This window comes from Staurois parvus, unplaced genomic scaffold (assembly GCF_062004578.1).
Source record: "Staurois parvus isolate SC_StPar_1 unplaced genomic scaffold, SC_StPar_1.0 ptg000165l, whole genome shotgun sequence".
Classification (NCBI taxonomy): Eukaryota; Metazoa; Chordata; class Amphibia; order Anura; family Ranidae; genus Staurois; species Staurois parvus.
Window position 1 is genome coordinate 6,562,807 of NW_028317961.1, and position 17,880 is coordinate 6,580,686.

The following is a 17,880-nucleotide window of genomic DNA, read 5'->3' on the forward strand; positions in this document are numbered from 1 at the left end:
CCATCTTGGATTCTGCTGTGCATGATGGGAGCCCTTTTATGCCTTCAGGTTTCTGTGGTCCATCCTCCAGAGGGGTGTGGCTGATGACATATAAGCCTGTGGCCCGCACATGCTCTTTGCACTTGTGTCTTGTGTCTTTGTGTTGCTGTTACTCTGTTCTGACTCTCGTGACTCTCCTGGTATCTGATTCGGCTTGTCTTGACTATTCTTTGTATTCTCCTTTGATCTGACCCTCTGTTGCTGAACCCGGCTCGTGACCTGTGATTCTCGTCTGCTGTCCTGTACTGTTCTGTCCTGTTGTTGTTGACCCCGGCTTGTCTGACTACTCTTTTGTCTCTTCCACCAGCTACACGCCATTGGCGGCGGCCATTACCGCAGCTGAGGTGTCTCGGGGGCCGCGACCTGGTTCCTGGCTGCGTCAAGTCCATCCCCACCATCAGGGGCCCTGGTGAAGGGCAGCCTGGGACTTAGACTCCGCGCCCTGAGGGACTTTGGTCTGTGGGTGGTGGTTGTCGTCAGCCAGTGCGTTACATTGTTAGGCCTGCCTGTCCGTTCCTCAGCTCCTGTCCTGACATTACACAAGTGCCATGAACCCTGACGGTGCAGGCACGCCTTCGCTCCCAATGCTAGTCGCCAGACTCGATCAACAGGATCACCTGTTGGATCAGTTCGCTCAGGCGTTTCAAACTCTGCTTGCACGCACCGCGCACCTTACTCCTGGTGTTATTAGGCCGGTTGTCGCTCCGGTGGTCGCTTCCGCTGCTGTTCCGCTTGCTGTGCCTACCGCCGCGGCTGATGCGGCACCCGCGGTGTCCAGAGGTATGACCGGTTCAGCCCCTCTTCCACAGCGCTTTGGGGGTGAGCCGAGTCAGTGTCGTGGGTTCCTCAACCAGGTGGGTATTTATTTTGAATTAATACCCCACGCCTTTCCGTCTGAGAGGTCAAAGGTGGGGTTCCTCATCTCACTACTCTCAGACAAGGCCTTGGCCTGGGCAAATCCCTTATGGGAGAGGAACGACCCGGTGATTCAAGATTTTTCTGGTTTTGTCGATGCCTTCCGTAGGGTATTCGACGTACCGGCTCGTTCCGCCTCGGCGGCCAAGCTGCTCATGACCATGCATCAGGGTTCACGGACCGTGGCTGAGTACGCTATAGAGTTTCGTACCCTGGCGGCAGAGGTCGGGTGGAACAATGATGCTCTGGTGGCTGCGTTTTCCCATGGTCTTTCTGACTCATTGAAGGACGAGATTGCAGCTAAGGAACTGCCTGTGGTGTTGGAGGAGCTCATCTCTTTCCTGATCCTGATTGACACCAGGCTCAGGGAGAGGCCTTCACTCAAGGAACGCCTGCGGAGGCCTTCCAATCGACTGGCACCTGCGTTTTCTGTCCCACCCGTTCCTCCCTCTCCTCCCACGCCTCCTGGGGATAGCTTGTCTGGTGGGGAACCCATGCAGCTGGGGTTTGCTCGCCTTTCCGAGGGGGAGCGGGCCACTCGGCGTCGGGAGGGTCGCTGCCTGTACTGTGGCCTCGGTGGGCACTTTCGGCAGTCTTGTCCGGTCCGTCCGGGAAACGCTCGCACCTGAGATCATGTCGGGGACAGATCTTGGGTGGAGTTTCCTCGTCCCCGGCGTTCCGCAAGGATAAGCCACTGATCACCGTGGTCCTTTCTTGGACAGGGGGCTCGGTGACGGCCCAGGCGTTGGTAGACTCTGGGGCCGGTGGGTTGTTCTTGGACAGCTCGTTTGCTGCGCAGCACTCCATTCCCCTGCAGGCTCGTGCTGCCCCATTGGTTCTCGAAGCAATAGATGGCAGGCCCCTGCAGCCGCCGCAGGTTACCCACGAGACCCTGCCAATAGAGGTAGCCATTGGGGCTGTTCACAGGGAGTTGGCCTGTTTTCAGGTGATTTCTTCCCCACACTATTCAGTGGTTTTGGGGTATCCCTGGCTCCAGAGGCACAATCCAACCTTCAATTGGCAAACAGCCGAGATTCTCTCATGGTCTCCACAGTGTGGGGCCGGGTGCATCCGGGGGCCGGTTAAGGTATTGTGTGCCTCCTCGGACTCTGCGTTGCCCACCGACTATGGGGAATACCGGGACGTGTTCGATAAGGTACGCGCTGGTACCTTACCACCGCATCGTCCTTACGACTGCGCCATATCCCTGCAACCCGGGGCCACTCCTCCACGTGGCAGGGTGTACCCTCTCTCGGTTGCGGAGAATAAGGCCATGGAGGAGTACGTGGTGGATGCGCTTTCCCGGGGGCACATTCGTAAGTCTACTTCCCCAGCAGGAGCGGGGTTTTTTTTCGTAAAGAAGAAAGGTGGGGAATTGAGGCCCTGCATCGATTATAGGGGTCTCAATCGGATTACCATTAAAAATGCATATCCAATTCCTTTGATTTCTGAGTTATTCGACCGCCTTAAGGGAGCAACGGTCTTTACCAAACTCGACCTTAGGGCGGCGTACAACCTCGTACGGATCAGACAGGGGGATGAGTGGAAGACCGCGTTTAACACCAGAACTGGGCACTACGAATACCTGGTGATGCCCTTAGGATTGTGTAACGCGCCCGCGGTCTTTCAGGAATTCATAAACGATGTCCTTCGTGATTTGTTGCAGCAATGCGTAGTGGTTTACCTGGATGACATCTTGGTTTACTCTACCTCCATGGAGTCCCATGTCCAGGATGTTAAGCAGGTGCTGCAACGATTGCGTGAGAACGGACTCTTTTGTAAACTCGAGAAGTGCGAGTTCCATCGATCCCAGGTTGCCTTTTTGGGCTACATAATTTCCGCGGAGGGATTTTCCATGGACCCTCAGAAGGTTGCGGCAGTTCTGCAGTGGCCTCGTCCCAATGGTCTTCGGCCCATTCAGCGCTTTCTGGGTTTTGCCAACTACTATCGGAAGTTCATCAGGAACTTCTCCACATTGGCAAAGCCTCTCTCTGACCTAACCAAGAAGGGGAGTAACCCTCACGAGTGGCCATCCGAGGCCATCAGAGCTTTCGAGGCTCTGAAAGCTGCCTTTGCTTCGGCTCCGATTCTTTCGCATCCCAATCCTGGGTTGCCCTTCGTCCTCGAAGTTGATGCTTCCGAGACGGGAGTAGGGGCTCTCCTGTCTCAGCGTCGGTCGCCCGATGGACCCCTACTTCCCTGCGGGTTCTACTCCAGGAAGCTTTCCTCGGCTGAGTGCAACTACCAGATTGGAGATCGGGAGTTGTTGGTCATCATTCTGGCTCTCAAGGAATGGAGGCACCTGCTCGAGGGTTCCGCGGTTCCGGTCCTCATTCTTACCGATCACAAGAACCTGACTTATCTTTCGGAGGCCAAGAGATTGACACCCCGCCAGGCCAGATGGGCTCTGTTCTTGTCACGCTTCAACTATGTGGTTTCATATTTGCCTGGTTCCAAGAATGTCAGGGCTGATGCGTTATCACGGCAATACTCTGAGTTGTCCAGGGAGGACTCTGAGCCAATCTCACTTATACCTCCAGATCAGATCCTGGCTGCCATTCGCACCAGTCTGACCTCTCCCCTTGGGGAGCAGATTTTGGCGGCTCAAACTGATGCTCCTCCCGGGAGGCCGGAGGGTAGATGTTTCGTACCCGAGGGATTGCGCACCCGCCTGCTGCGTACCTACCATAATGCCAAAACTGCCGGGCATCCAGGGAAGAACCAGCTGTGTTGGGTCGTCTCTCGCTTATTCTGGTGGCCAACCCTCCGTGCCGACATTGCCTCTTATGTAGCGGCATGTTCGATCTGTGCCCAGAATAAGTCTCCACGGCATCTCCCTTTGGGTCTTCTGCAACCCATTCCCAATGGGGAGCGTCCTTGGTCACATCTAGGGATGGACTTTATTGTAGACCTCCCGGTGTCTCGGGGTCATACGGTCATCCTCATGATCGTCGATCGGTTTTCCAAGATGTGCCATTGCATTCCACTCAGGAAATTACCCACAGCGCAGGAACTGGCCACGGTCTTTTCCAGGGAGATTTTTCGCCTGCATGGGTTACCTAAGGTGATTGTCTCAGACCGCGGGAGTCAGTTCGTGTCCAGATTCTGGCGTGCCTTCTGCTCCCAGTTGGGTATTAGTCTCTCCTTTTCATCAGCCTACCACCCGCAGTCCAATGGGGCTGCGGAGCGTTCCAATCAGGCCTTAGAACAATTCCTTCGGTGTTATATTTCAGACCATCAGGATGATTGGGCCGATCTCCTGCCGTGGGCAGAGTTTGCCAGGAACTCGGCGGTCAACTCCTCCACCGGGATGTCTCCCTTCATGGCCAACTATGGGTTTCAACCCGCGGTATTACCTGAGAGGTTCTCACCACAGGACGTTCCGGCTGTGGAGAACCATCTTGCTGCCCTGCGTTCTTCTTGGGGGCAGATCCAGAGGGCCTTGAGGGACTCAGCTCAGCGCCAGAAGTTCCAGGCTGATCGCAGACGGTTGCCCGCTCCTTCATACCAGGTCGGCGATCGGGTGTGGTTGTCTACTCGCAACCTCAATCTTCGGGTGCCCACACCCAAACTGGCTCCCCGTTTTGTCGGTCCTTTCCGCATTCTCCGCAAAGTGAATCCGGTGGCCTATGCACTTGCCCTTCCGTCTGGGATGCGGATCTCCAATATCTTTCATGTTTCCCTGTTGAAACCTCTGATCTGCAATCGCTTCACTACCTCTCTTCCTCGGCCCCGTCCTGTCCGGGTTGACGGTCATGAGGAGTATGAGGTGAGCCGGATCCTGGACTCTCGATTGGTGCGCGGTCAATTACAGTTCCTGGTTCATTGGCGCGGTTATGGTCCCGAGGAGCGTTCCTGGGTTCCTTCCGCGGATGTCCATGCTCCTGCCCTCCTCCGCGCTTTTCATACCCGCTTTCCTCAGAAACCTTTTGTTGAGCCGCGGAGGGGGAGGGGCCCTTGAGGGGGAGGTACTGTCAAGGTCCTACCTTTTCCCTGTGGTTATGTTACTTCATGTGCTGGTGTCCATCTTGGATTCTGCTGTGCATGATGGGAGCCCTTTTATGCCTTCAGGTTTCTGTGGTCCATCCTCCAGAGGGGTGTGGCTGATGACATATAAGCCTGTGGCCCGCACATGCTCTTTGCACTTGTGTCTTGTGTCTTTGTGTTGCTGTTACTCTGTTCTGACTCTCGTGACTCTCCTGGTATCTGATTCGGCTTGTCTTGACTATTCTTTGTATTCTCCTTTGATCTGACCCTCTGTTGCTGAACCCGGCTCGTGACCTGTGATTCTCGTCTGCTGTCCTGTACTGTTCTGTCCTGTTGTTGTTGACCCCGGCTTGTCTGACTACTCTTTTGTCTCTTCCACCAGCTACACGCCATTGGCGGCGGCCATTACCGCAGCTGAGGTGTCTCGGGGGCCGCGACCTGGTTCCTGGCTGCGTCAAGTCCATCCCCACCATCAGGGGCCCTGGTGAAGGGCAGCCTGGGACTTAGACTCCGCGCCCTGAGGGACTTTGGTCTGTGGGTGGTGGTTGTCGTCAGCCAGTGCGTTACATTGTTAGGCCTGCCTGTCCGTTCCTCAGCTCCTGTCCTGACACTTTCCCAATCATGGGAACCTCCGTGACGGCGAATCACGGCGTTCACATGACCCTAAAACCCCGCCCCACCTCCCAGCTTATGAAACCCTTAAAGGGCTGGGAGACGCCGGCGCTAAGGGGTTAGACTAATTCATCCATATATGAGGTTCACCAAAGTCTGTTTTTGGTATCACTACTCTATAGATCAAGAAAATGGCAACCCCCAGACACTCCTAAAGGGTAAGAAAAATTTATTCCTTACTCCAAATGTGAGAATTCATTAAACACCTTAGATTCCACGTATTGAACTTCATATTGCCTCCTTGGGTCTTTATGGATTTTTCATTCATTTATTTCAGGTACTTACTGTATATAGAGCCGTCAACTTACACATCCCTTTACATATATATGGTACATTCACATTAGTCCCTGCCCTTAAGGAGGATACAGTCTAAGGTCCCTAACTCAAATTCATACATACACATACTAGGGCCAATTTAGACAGGAGCCAACTAACCACGAGCATATCTTTGGCGTGTAGGAGGAAACCGGGTACCTACGCAGGCACAGGGAGAACACATTGTGGTAATTCCCTTGTACTCATTCATACTCATGCAGCTGATCTTTCCAAAGTGACATACAACACTCCATACGTTGGTTTTGACTGATGCCAACAGACCTTTAGAACCCATTATAACCCACATTATTACTAATTCAATAATTGTGCTATAAGCTTATAAAGTACACACTTCTCAGCCTTTTGGCTAAGATCAAGTGTAGTATCTGTTCTTATCAGTTTTCAGTAGGGGTGCTCAGCCGTCATTCTTGCTTTTGGGCAAGGATAGCTGGCTGTGAAGTACCCCTGCTGGTATGATGGCGGCTCTGAAGGTTAGTACCGACTGGAAGAGAATCCAAGGCGCCCACTGGCTGTTGGGGCCCGGGAATAATTCCCCTGAGAAAATTGGAGAGGCCCAGTTCCTGCTGACTTGAATGGGTCTACCTTGTCTGGCCAGGGACCGGGGAGGCAGAGAGTCCGCGGAGCAGTGCCCCCTGAGAGTGGTCGCCTCAGGGGTGCTTTTAGTAACACATGGGGGTGGGAGCCCAAGTGTGAAAAGTGCACATTGTCACTGTTCCAAACACTTTTCTGCACTGCGCCTCTTAGGGCTAGGCCTTTTGGCTAAGTCCACTGCAATTTTTTTGCTACGGGCCTCAGCAGGGCCTAGCCAGTGCACGATTGCACGGCCACTTATTTATTTATTTATGTTTCTCCAACTGTTTTGTCACTTTTCTCTTTTGTGCATGTTTTTTTCTCTTAGGATGAAGGGCATGGGTCCTCGGGCCTGCCCTGAAGTCTAGGGGGAGGATGCGTGGCCATTAAGTTCCTTCCTCCTTTGTTCCTGCGGGGTCTCTTTTCGGGAGAGCTCCCTGACCTAGAACTGGTGGTCGGCTTCGGCTAGCCACAAGGAAAGGGGTCCGCCAGGCCTTTTGGCTAGGTGGACCATGTGGAAACCTTTGTCCCTGTCAGGAGCCTTGCGCCCCGGGGGATCAAGGTATGGGTCCTACCCCTTCGAGGGGTGGACTAAAGTACACCCCTAAGTGCACTTTTTTGTGTTTGTGTTTTACACTTGCACGTTTTTTGTTCAATTACAGGTTTTTGTTTATCGCACCACTGTGGAAAAAAAACAAACAAAAAAAAACATGCATAGCACTTTTGTTTTTATGAATAAAAGAAAAATATTTTTTTTCCAATGGCTGAAATGAGTCAGAAATCAGTACGTATCAGCTGAAGCCAGGGATATTTTGACCAAAGGGGCAAACTAGTTTTCCTTATAACACTGTGTCCAGTCTACACACGGCAGTTGGATCTTATGATTATTGTGTTGAACATTGGACATTGAAAGCATGGAGCCTGCGGATAGTATCCTGGAATGCTGAAAAAGATGAAGCATGAATGCTGAGGAGGGCATCTTGTGACACTGAACAAAAAGTAAAGCAAATGATGCTGACAGCAGGTGAAGCATTTCTAGAACTAAAGATTCTTTTTCAAGGAAAGCTTGTATCCAGATTGAAACAAGGTAGGAGAAAAGATAATGACCCCCCACCCCCCTCATTCCTCCAAGTGAAAGCCTTCCAAAAACAGAGCAATGCCATGTATATAAAGTATGTACAATCTTCCTTAAACTGAAATCTAAAACCAACCCTGTTTAAAGAGTGTAATTAGGATTAGCTCGAAATTGCAATGAACTGAGACTGATTAGGGTAAATGTATGTAAAAACATAATCCCTCTTGTGCTGTAGCATGTGAAAGGAGAAAGCTAAAATTGTAGTTCTATAATCTCAACAGCAAGGAAGCCCCTCCATAAAATAAAACACATACAAGGTTAACATATAATTGAAAATGTAATGTAACCTGCTTTATGATCATTTGATGTTTCAATGCTTAATGCAAGCTACTTGAAGAGGAACTTATCCCTGGGCTGGTTCTATGCCCTTGCACTGCCAAATTGGATAAGGGAAGCCGGCTGTGACTTCCTGGTGCTTCACAGCCTGTTTCTCACTGTGCATGCCTGAGTAGATCTGTGCAGCCTCCTAGCACCCGTGTCAAAGGAGGTTGCAAGTGTGGGCAAACACCACTTGGATAGCTTAGACAGTCCTAGCAGAAGTGAAGCGGGTACCTGTAGGCATAGGTACCCACTCAAAAAAAATAAATAATGCCATCCAAAAGTAGTAGAGGAGTGGGAGGATGAAATTTCCTTTTTAGATGAAGTTTTGATTTAAAGTGGAGGGAGGAAACAAAGTCAAAGAAAGACACAGTGTGATCAAGGCATGGTAAGTCAGTCTTGGGAAAAAAGATCAGCTGCAGTTAGCAGTTGGTGATCTGGGGATCATTTTGTGATAAGTGCTGCACTATTCACTTCCCATACTGCATTACATAACAGTGTGCTGGATTGATCCTGAAGTGTTCTAAGCCACACAGAAATGTTATATCTCCAGGGGACCCTTGTTTAGCTGAAGGTAAATTTTTTTTAGGCCCTGTCTTCTGTTATGTGACCTGATAAATGGAGATGGCAAGAAGTGGTGGTAAAATTCAGGAAACAGTATTGGAGGGAGTGCCCAAGTTATTGAATTAGTCACATAAAGCAACCACTGCTTGATACCAGGGTCACAACTGTACAATAAGCATAATGGCTGCTACTCAACAAAAGGACTGTTCCTTAACAGCTTACCCGCCACCCTATAGTAGAAGTACTGCTACAGGGCGGCAGGGCTGAGCAAAACTGTGATTTGCATTTCTGGGCAAGGGCCTCGCGCACCGCCCTACGCGCGCTGCCATTGGCGGCTACCAATGTCAATCACTGGGTCCCAGCTGGAGATTCCCCACTAGCACCCTGTAATTGCTGAGTAAAACTGTTGGGGGGGGGGGGAACCTGTGTTCTCTTGTTTCCTCTGATAAAGAGTAATGCCGATGACAGCACTATAATTTGCCTGCCCATAGGCTTGTCTGTCCTGCTTGTCAGCGATATCAGCGATCTTCAATCCTTCTCTACTTTTCCACTCAGCGGTCCAATCCAACACAGATCTCCATAGTGCCACACAGCCTTCTCCTCACACCATCCTTCCCGCTCATCATCCGCCTCCTTCCTGTCCACTTCCTGTCCTTCTTAATATATATCATCCTTCCCCTTTGCCAGCACTTCTGGGAAATGTAGTCTGCTTACTCCTTGTCTGAGCGCAGAAGTCCTGCTATCAGCATACAAGTTCAACTAGGCTTTTCTTCAATAGTCTGCATAACTGAACCGCAGGCCACTGCCATCTTGTGTTCACATAACATCTTGCAACCAGTGTTAATGCAGGGTGCTACATTCCCACTGACAAGTTCCCACTGCCATTATTGTTCTTTTTAGCTATCTATATTGTTCTTTTTAGCTATTTATAAGGGGGTAATTCATGCCACTGACCATCACACTAATGTATCATGAATTGTAGATATAGTAATTTTTAGCAGGGGACTGAGACTGGAAAAAAATTTCAAGGGTTCCCTGTGTTGAAAAGGTTGAGAAAGGCTGCTTGAAAGTGCAGCTATAGGCAACACTAGATTAACAAAGGGAGGGTTTTAACCCCTGTCACTGTTTTCTAATTTTTTGCCATCTGTGTCCCCACCGGAAGATGCCCCCCCCCCCCCCCCCGCTTTTCTGGGGACAACCTAAATTTGGGATTTTCTTTTAATTTCACTTTCAGTGATAATGGTAAACAGGACAAATAGAGAGGGTTAATCTTCCTAATAGTGCCACAAACAGCATTAAAAACCTAATAGGTGTTCTAATGCCTCCCCACCCTATTCGAAAATAAAAAGAAAAAAATTAATTTAGTTATTCTTTAAGCAAATACAAAATATCTTTTTAAATGTTAAATGTTGACATATATATATCCTTCTTCCACCAATAAAAAAGACAATGTTGTAGAAGGGTATTTATACAGTATATATGTGTGATTTTTTTATACTATTTTGATTCAATATTTGAAATTTAGAAAGATATTTTGTATTTATTATTCTTTACTGTACCCATTCCACTGCATAAATACCGTATATTTCCATGAAATACCGCATGTGTTATTTTAGTAGTGTTACCACAAATTTTAAAGGGGAAAATACAGCTTTGTGAATGGAACCCTATGTCACTTTGCTGTTCATATAGAAATTAGTGCTCCCATTAATCTTGTCCCAAGTACCATTTTGACTGGGGTAAGCTCCGAACAAGAAACCAGTTATCTGGCTTTCTATATTTCTTTTATTTTATTGATGCATTAAAGATAAAAGAGTCAATTGAAGTCCCTATAACAACAATAGCCCATTGCTTTCAAGCAGCCTTTTGACTTGCCAAGCCTTTCATCTCACATAAATGATCCATGTATCTTGTATTTCTATTTAACCACTGATCCTTCAGGCTTTAACTTTGTCATTGTTTCTACCACAAGCAATTATATTGCTTGGAATTTCTATGCACTGCATAGAGTGTAATATTATCACTTTCTGCAATACATCTGCAAACTCAGATATTTTGACTGCCTCATTGTTCTCTATTCATTGAACCAAACTATACTCATAATGACATCATCCCACACAGTGCTAATAAACTTTTCTTGGCTACTAGGCCAAACTACAAACCTATTGTGGCATTAGGAAAAATACACATCTGAAAGACTGAAGGTGTAGTTGTGAGAAATGATAAAGGCACAATTAGTGAGAACAAGGAGCATTGGAGAGAGGTGTGATGATAACCTCTGAAAACCAAACATCTACTTGAAAACAAGCATGGAAAGTTCTAAAAAAAAACTATAGCAATTTGCAATTGTTCCACCATGAGCATGTTCTTGTACAGCTGTTTGTAAAAAATCATTACTCAAAGCAAGTAGACATTTGTGATTTGTTACAAACTGAAATTCAGACATTTTCGATATTCAGAGATTCGGATGTATCTGAATTTCCAAATCACATAAGTAATGAATTTGAATGAATCCAAAATTTAACAAAAATAATTATCTGAATTTGAAAATTAATTAAAATTTTAATTAAAAAATGAATTTGAATTCAAAATGGAAACATATTTCAATAAATACAGAGGAGAAGAGAAGAGACGAGAAGAGAAGAGAATGGAACTAAAATAGCCATCTTCCAAAATTTAGAAATTCTAATTGTTTAAAAATAACGAATATACCAAACAAAATCTGAACATACGAAACAATTTCTGAAAATGAATCATTCTAAAATAATGAATATGATGAAACAAAATTATTAACTGAAGGAACAAATCCGAAACAAAACATATTTTTCCGTAATGCACATCTCCGATAGCAAATAGTTCTTTCGATGCCCAGCCAGCATCTAATGTCTTTTGTGTATGGCCAGCATTACATTAGGATAAATGAATAGCCAGAGTAGTCCCAACATTTTCTAAGACCACCCATAGACATTATAGATCTTGAATGAACAGTACATCTGACTATAGTGACGAAAGAAAATCTTACAAGTACTGAAAGTACTCCATTAACTGGGTTATTTCTGCCAACCAAGTAAGTTAATGTAAATAGAGAGGGGAAGAGGAGAGCATTGCAGGTTGGCTATTCTGGCATCACCTACAGTCAGGTCCATAAATATTGGGACATCGACACAATTCTAACATCTATACACCACCACAATGGATTTGAAATGAAACAAACAAGATGTGCTTTAACTGCAGACTGTCAGCTTTAATTTGAGGGTATTTACATACAAATCAGGTGAACGGTGTAGGAATTACAACAGTTTGCATATGTGCCTCCCACTTGTTAAGGGACCAAAAGTAATGGGACAGAATAATAATCATAAATCAAACTTTCACTTTTTAATACTTGGTTGCAAATCCTTTGCAGTCAATTACAGCCTGAAGTCTGGAATGCATAGACATCACCAGACGCTGGGTTTCATCCCTGGTGATGCTCTGCCAGGATTCTACTGCAACTGTCTTCAGTTCCTGCTTGTTCTTGGGGCATTTTCCTTTCAGTTTTGTCTTCAACAAGTGAAATGCATGCTCAATTGGATTCAGGTCAGGTGATTGACTTGGCCATTGGATAACATTCCACTTCTTTCCCTTAAAAAACTCTTTGGGTGCTTTTGCAGTATGCTTTGGGTCATTGTCCATCTGCACTGTGAAGCGGCGTCCAATGAGTTCTGAAGCATTTGGCTGAATATGAGCAGATAATATTGCCTGAAACACTTCAGAATTCATCCTGCTGCTTTTGTCAGCAGTCACATCATCAATAAATACAAGAGAACCAGTTCCATTGGCAGCCATACATGCCCACGCCATGACACTACCACCACCATGCTTCACTGATGAGGTGGTATGCTTAGGATCATGAGCAGTTCCTTTCCTTCTCCATACTCTTCTCCTCCCACCACTCTGGTACAAGTTGATCTTGGTCTCATCTGTCCATAGGATGTTGTTCAAGAACTGTGAAGGCTTTTTTAGATGTCGTTTGGCAAACTCTAATCTGGCCTTCCTGTTTTTGAGGCTCTCCAATGGTTTACATCTTGTGGTGAACCCTCTGTATTCACTCTGGTGAATTCTTCTCTTGATTGTTGACTTTGACACACATACACCTACCTCCTGGAGAGTGTTCTTGATCTTGCCAACTGTTGTGAAGGGTGTTTTCTTCACCAGGGAAAAAATTCTTCGGTCATCTACCACAGTTGTTTTCCGTGGTCTTCCGAGTCTTTTGGTGTTGCTGAGCTCACCGGTGCGTTCCTTCTTTTTAAGAATGTTCCAAACAGTTGTTTTGGCCACGCCTAATGTTTTTGCTATCTCTCTGATGGGTTTGTTTTGTTTTTTCTTCCGAATGATGGCTTGCTTCACTGATAGTGACAGCTCTTTGGATCTCATCTTGCGAGTTGACAGCAACAGATTCCAAATGCAAATAGCACACTTGAAATGAGCTCTGGACCTTTTCTCTGCTCATTGTAATTGGGATAATGAGGGAATAACACACACCTGGCCATGGAACAGCTGAGAAGCCAATTGTCCCATTACTTTTGGTCCCTTAACAAGTGGGAGGCACATATGCAAACTGTTGTAATTCCTACACCGTTCTTCTGATTTGGATGTAAATACCCTCAAATTAAAGCTGACAGTTTGCAGTTAAAGCACATCTTGTTCGTTTCATTTCAAATCCATTGTGGTGGTGTATAGAGCCAAAAATGTTAGAATTGTTTCGATGTCCCAATATTTATGGACCTGACTGTATTTGAAAGGAGAACGGTTGCATTCAGGAAAAGTTTTCTAACAAGCCCAAGTATTAGTATTAGTGTATTGCCTGATCTGGCAAAAATGGCTGGACTGAGTAGCTGAAATCTTATGGCTTTGGGTAACTTAACATTGCAGAATACAACTGAATCATCTCTGGAACTGTGTTCCCAAGGTAAACAGAGGAACATTGTTCAAGTTAACCTGAATATTTGTTATAAAATAATAGCTCCATATGTAAGCAATAATGATTCATGTACAAGCACTGAACAAATCTTAACAATAACTCTCATAAGCAGATAACTTGCAAAGCTGAATGGTGACCGATTATTGTGGTTATGGCACAAACTTCCATCTACATGTATGACAGAAATGAATGCTTGCAAGTTACGCTGATATGATTAAAAATTAACAATGTAAAATAATAATATGAACCCATCATCCGTCAGTTAGCATGTAGTATTGACTTTGTAATTAGACTGATATTCAGCTTCGCTAATACAGGAAATATCAGCTCAATGCTTTAGAAATCTCTTGCATAAACAATGTGTGCTTGGAGTACTTCTTAGCATTCACCCTTAGTGGCAGCATTGTCTATTTATACAAACTTATCAATCTGATCACTTTAATTACGACGTGTCAGCTACAAAGCAATGGCAAATGTTTGCTCCATATCTCGGTAATAAATAATTACATTGCCAAGAGTAAAGAATAATTTGAAAAAAATGCATTACCAAATATAAAGAATAATAGTTGTAAAGTTGGCATCACAGTAATGATATGTTAGAATGTGGCATTTCTGTATTGTGGCCATGCATGACAAGTTTCCTTTAGTTTCTGTTCCAATAGTTTTTATTAGTTTTAGGAAAGAAAAAAGTGTACAGAGAGCATACAAACAAAAATAACTGCCACATCTGGCTTAATTGTAGCTGATCATCAAAGGTACAAATGGGTTTCAAAGAACAATGAACAGTCTGAGGTAAACATCATTCAGTTGAGCAAATGACAAAACTAGGTCCCCCATAAAACTTGGGAATATCAAGTACCCTATGGTTGCGATCTTCCAGAAAATAAAGACTTTTATCCAAACAGGTCATATAATATATTCGACTATGGCCTATGTGGCCCCGTGGATTCATAGTACATAGAGTAAAGAAAAAAATGAAAGTGAAAAAATAGGGGGAAAAGTAGATGTAAAGATGGGGGGGGGGAGAAAAGGAGAAGTGAAGGTGTGCACCCTCTATTCGCTATTTATTGATCTCTCTATCCCTATCAAGTTTCCTTTAGTTTCTATCCTGAATTATTTTTTTTTAATTATTTGCTTTTTTACTTATACACACATTCTGTTGAAATGCAATGTTATTTAAAGAGAGTTTTCAGTTTATTTAGGGAAAAGTGGCAAATCCCTCACCGCCAAACACTCACATACACATCCACTTAACATTCCCACTCTCCCCCCTGTATTTGCAGAGGAGCATGCAATTTTCTCCCAGTTGCAGTTCTCGGGCCTATTTGACCAATTGCTTGGCCCAAACATTGTCATGCAAGTAAAGTTGCCTCCTGGCTTGTATTTTACCAGCCTAGCCAGTATTATTTGCTTTATTGCTTGTGTTATTAACAGCAAAGAGGTCCCAGAAAAAGTAGCAAACTTACATGTGATGGAAGGGAGTAGGTCACTAACCTGTGTAAACACTGATAAGGAGCTTACAGAAAGTTTAGGCTTTGTGCCCCTTCAAGTGAATGAAGTAGCTGAAAAAGTATGCATCAGTGAAAGAGTGGCCTTTCAAGAGAATCTGTCACTTTTGTACCTTTGTAACTGCCCCTGGGAACTGTCCCAGGATTTTAACACAATCCAGGTGTCCTGCAGATCTAGGCTGTGTCCCAGAGTTGGTCACCATAACTCTTGTTCAAGCACGGCAGACGAGAAGAGAGAACAACAGTGGTGGAAACAGAATACATAAAAAGGTGCTTTCTACTTAAACCAATGTTTACCCCTACCTCCGCTGAGCACTACTGTTCTATCCACTGCTTCTAAGCCATTTTGTCCTCCACCATCCCCCCACTGTGAACTATTGTTCCTCCCCAACCCCCCAATGGGCATTTATTTTTTCCTTCCACCCTCCTATGAACACTATTGTTCTCCTCCTCCCCCTGCTGGGCACTATTGCTCCTGAACACCCCCCCAGGCAATATTGCTGCCCCCTTACCCCCAGTGAGCACTATTGTTCTCCCCCACCTCCTGCTACTCAACATTGATCTTCACTGACTTCAGGGAAATCACCCCAAAACTGACAATGGGAATTTTTTTTCTCCCACTGATTAGGAATGTAGGGGGCCCTGTCAGGAAAGCGCCGGCCATAGTACAAATGAAGGCTACAGGCACTTACAGATGTACAGGCCCAGGCTTGCGGGTGCTCATTTAGATGTGGCACCAAATGGACTATTTAAATCCAGCAGTTGTACTAATTAGTGCTGTCCAATCTACAGCTCTGTGTCCCTGCATCTGCTCCTGTATCTGACTCCTGTGATTGCTTATCCTCACCATGCTTCAACGCTACCTCTCCTGAACTTGCCTTGTCTCTGAATTCTGCTCTGCCTCCTGTTCATTTGCTTGCTCCAGTGCTGTTGACTTTTGCCTGTATCCTGACCATTCTCTTGCATGCTGTCCATGCTTGTATCTGACCGTCTGTTGCTGACCTGGCTTACTTGACCATGCATCCTGTTATCTGTCTGCCTAGCTTTGCATGATACTTACCTGGTCCTTGCTGGGCCTTTACCTGCCATGTGCTGCCAGCCTCCTCTGCACCGGTGACCAGCCATCTGCCTGCCGAGCAAATGACAGCTTGCTGTCGGCCAAATTCAGGGTCTACTGCTTCTGCTGCCACTGTACTGGCCATCTGACCCATCCCTGGAGAAGCATCTGCTTCTCATTTGTACGGTCAGTTGGACACTCTACAGCAGCGGTTCTCAACCTGGGGGTCGCGACCCCTTTGGGGGTCGAACGACACTTTCCCAGGGGTCGCCTAAGACCATCGGAAAACACATATTTCCGATGGTCTTAGGAACCGAGACACCGCTGCAGTCTCCGGCGATGTGTGGGCGGGATGATACGCTGCTGTCACCTGGCCACACCTCCGGGATCGCTCAGCAGCTCCGCCTCCTCGCCGCTGATTGGCCACCGGAACTGTAGCTCAGGAGAGACACACAGGCGGCCAATCACCGGCGAGGAGGTGGAGCTTGGAGAGGAGGAGCCGAGCGGCAGCGCGCGTACATCAAAGAAGACCGAGGGAGCTGCCGGAGCGAGTGAAGAGGAGAGCGGCCAGAGAAGGAAGACAGCTGACAGGTAAGTGAGAGAGCGAGCCCAGGCTGGAGCAGGGGTCAGCAAAGTAAGTATCATTGGTGTCAGTGGGAGGAATAGTGCCCCATCATTTGTGTCACTAATACCAACGATGGGGCACTATTCCTCCCCCCACTGACACCAACGATGGGGCACTATTCCTCCCCCCACTGACACCAACGATGGGGCACTATTCCTCCCCCCACTGACACCAACGATGGGGCACTATTCCTCCCCCCACTGACACCAACAATGGGGCACTATTCCTCCCCCCACTGACACCAACGATGGGGCACTATTCCTCCCCCCACTGACACCAACGATGGGGCACTATTCCTCCCCCCACTGACACCAACGATGGGGCACTATTCCTCCCCCCACTGACACCAACGATGTGGCACTATTCCTCCCCCCACTGACACCAACGATGGGGCACTCTTCCTCCCCCCACTGACACCAACGATGGGGCACTATTCCTCCCCCCACTGACACCAACGATGGGGCACTATTCCTCCCCCCACTGACACCAACGATGGGGCACTATTCCTCCCCCCACTGACACCAACGATGGGGCACTATTCCTCCCCCCACTGACACCAACGATGGGGCACTATTCCTCCCCCCACTGACACCAACGATGGGGCACTATTCCTCCCCCCACTGACACCAACGATGGGGCACTATTTCCCCCCCCCCGACCCCAATGATGGGGCACTATTCTCCCCTCCACCACACTGACATCAATGATGGGGCACTATTCCTCCCACTGACACCAATGATGGGGCACTATTCCTCCCACTGACACCAATGATGTGGCACTATTCCTCCCACTGACACCAGTGATGGGGCACTACTCCCACTGACACCAGTGATGGGGCACTACTCCCCCCACTGACACCAGTGATGGGGCACTATTCCTCCCACTGACACCAATGATGGGGCACTACTCCCCCCACTGACACCAATGATGGGGCACTACTCCCCCCACTGACACCAATGATGGGGCACTATTCCTCCCACTGACACCAATGATGTGGCACTATTCCTCCCACTGACACCAGTGATGGAGCACTACTCCTCCCACTGACACCAGTGATGGGGCACTACTCCCCCCACTGACACCAGTGATGGAGCACTACTCCCCCCACTGACACCAATGATGGGGCACTACTCCCCCCACTGACACCAATGATGGGGCACTACTCCTCCCACTGACACCAATGATGGGGCA

General features: G+C 47.3%; 1 protein-coding gene and 1 pseudogene across 1 annotated transcript in view; one reads left to right on the forward strand and one right to left on the reverse strand.

The window, feature by feature from the left end:
- Positions 1 to 17,880, reverse strand: part of MOXD1 (monooxygenase DBH like 1) — a 152,901-nt gene that overhangs the window by 129,866 nt on the left and 5,155 nt on the right. The window lies entirely within an intron of this gene.
- Positions 6,276 to 6,432, forward strand: LOC149462855 (U2 spliceosomal RNA; annotated as a pseudogene).